The sequence below is a fragment of the Peromyscus leucopus genome, chromosome 12 (genome assembly GCF_004664715.2).
Source record: "Peromyscus leucopus breed LL Stock chromosome 12, UCI_PerLeu_2.1, whole genome shotgun sequence".
Taxonomy (NCBI): domain Eukaryota; kingdom Metazoa; phylum Chordata; class Mammalia; order Rodentia; family Cricetidae; genus Peromyscus; species Peromyscus leucopus.
In genome coordinates, this window is record NC_051073.1 from 36,510,055 (window position 1) to 36,512,328 (window position 2,274).

A 2,274-nucleotide genomic window follows, 5' to 3' on the forward strand; every position below is an offset into this window, starting at 1 on the left:
GATTAATGTTTCCAATCCAGTAGAGTTAACTTAAAAAATATCAAAACTAGGGGTGGACTTACAGCTCAGTGGTTACATACATTTGCTGGACTCACAGAGAAATTATGTTCAGTTCCTAGTGCACCCACATTAGGTATCTCACAACCACCTCTTCCTCCATCTCCAGGGAACCCAATGACCCATTCTGGCCCCTACAGGAACCAGCACACAGGAGCATACACAAACATGCACATAAATAAACATAAATAATAACAAAAGAAAATATGCTAACTTAAAACTGCAAGAAAATAAATTTAATCATCAGTAATATAACTATTATAAAATAATGTGTTATAAAGTAACAGCTATTCTTAATAATCTGTTCCATGCCTTATTATAATTTTACATAATCCACCTTGAATTTCATAATTTTTGAGGATTTTATTATCTACATGTTAATATTTTGTAGACTGTTTATTACTAGTCATTTAATATAAGCACACACATAACCCTTTAATTATTTAAAAGGACATTTTAATCTAGCTATAGAATATTCCAAATAATTGGACTATTGGTCATTTTGATGTCTAATTTCTTGAGTTCCTTATATATTCTGGATATCAGTCCTCTGTCAGATGTGGGGTTGGTGAAGACCTTTTCCCATTCTGTAGGCTGTCGCTTTGCCTTGTTGACCATATCCTTTGCTCTACAAAAATCCCAGTTTCAAGAGGTCCCATTGATTGATTTTCTCTCAGTGTCTGTGCTACTGGTGTTATATTTAGGAAGTGATCTCTAAACAAGGTATTATAATTAATTATTTTTCTGTCATGTTTTCTATAAATTTAAATTTTCATATGTATTTCTTTACATACATTTTATTGTGTATGATTCATCCTTTGAATCAGTTTCATTATTTGTTTACTTTTTTATTTATTAGTGCTCACAGACTTCATTACAGGACAGTGGCAGGAGAAGCAATCTCAGGCAAACCTCACCCACTTTCCAGTCCAGAACCGGGAACCGGGAAGGCTCATGTCTCAGTAACAGGCATGCCGAGTAAGTTTCAGCTAAGAATCAATCAGCATGACAGGCAGGGGCAAGCCCCAGGACAAGAACTACGTAAAGGAACTGGAGCTTCTGTCCCCAGACCCTCATGGGCCAGGCATAGTATTCTACCTAGTTGTCCTCTGATATGAATGCATCAGTGACTTCCTCCATTGCCATGTGTGGGATGAGCTGTTTCTGTGTCAGAGGACTCTGGGTCACAGAGGCAAAGTGACCCATGTGCTGCAGGGGCTCTTCAATGTCCTTCTGGTAATAGCTGCTACCACTGGATGTGATATAGGGTTCCCACATTAGCTCAAACATGATATTCCCACACAAGTAGCCAGGGATAGCTCGCTTCCTTCTCTTCTAGTCCACCTGAGAGAAGAACTCATCCAAGTCTACCATGTATTTATCATGCTTGGCCTCTATGCAGGCCTGCTGGGCTGGGACATGGTCTTCACATCACCCCACCACCACCCCACCTTGTGGTTCCGGCTGACACTTCCAGTTCCTTCTCTAGCTATACAGCAGTGAGCCTGGTCAGACAGGAGTGCAGTTCTCTCTCCCAGAGGATTTTCCATTCCTCGGTACTGTTCCAGACTTGCTTCTTGTCCCGTGGGGAGGGGACTAGGAATATCATCTTCTAAGATGTGTCCCTGTTCCTTGACCAAACTATAGGCTTGCTGCAGATTGGCGATGACCTCATCACAGCTCTCCATCTCTAGCTGACACTTACACCTTCACAGATTGCCCATCCACTTCTAGGCTGCTCTGGCAGTCAGCAAGTGCTTGTCCAGGCTGCTACACCTTCAGACTGCACAGGCTCCGGTTGGTGTATTACACTACCCCGGTGGGACCTTGGTGATGGAGGAGCCATGGCAGACTGCTGCTGCTGCTGCTGCTAGGTGCTTGCCACCCAAGGAGAGCTTCCGGACCTCCTTTCTTTCCTTGCCATTGATCACGCTGCATGTCATAGCTAAGGTTCTGCACACCACCACCCAGCTCTCACATCCTCCTCAGTGATCGGCTTTGACTTTTAAATATAATATATACAAAGAGTATAAACATATCTGATAATTTTAATATTTAACCACACTTAGTTTCAATTTTATGTCATTTCTGATATCTTATTTTATGCTTTCATTTGTAGAGTCTTCTTTATAATTGACTGGGTCTTATTACAGCATTCAAGATTTTATTTTTTGAAACAAGGTTTTTCTGTGTAGCACTGGCTGTTTGGACCAGACT

General features: G+C 41.3%; 1 pseudogene; it reads right to left on the reverse strand.

The window, feature by feature from the left end:
* Positions 1-1,155: 1,155 nt before the first annotated feature.
* On the reverse strand, positions 1,156-2,000 carry LOC114700019 (annotated as a pseudogene).
* Positions 2,001-2,274: the final 274 nt, after the last annotated feature.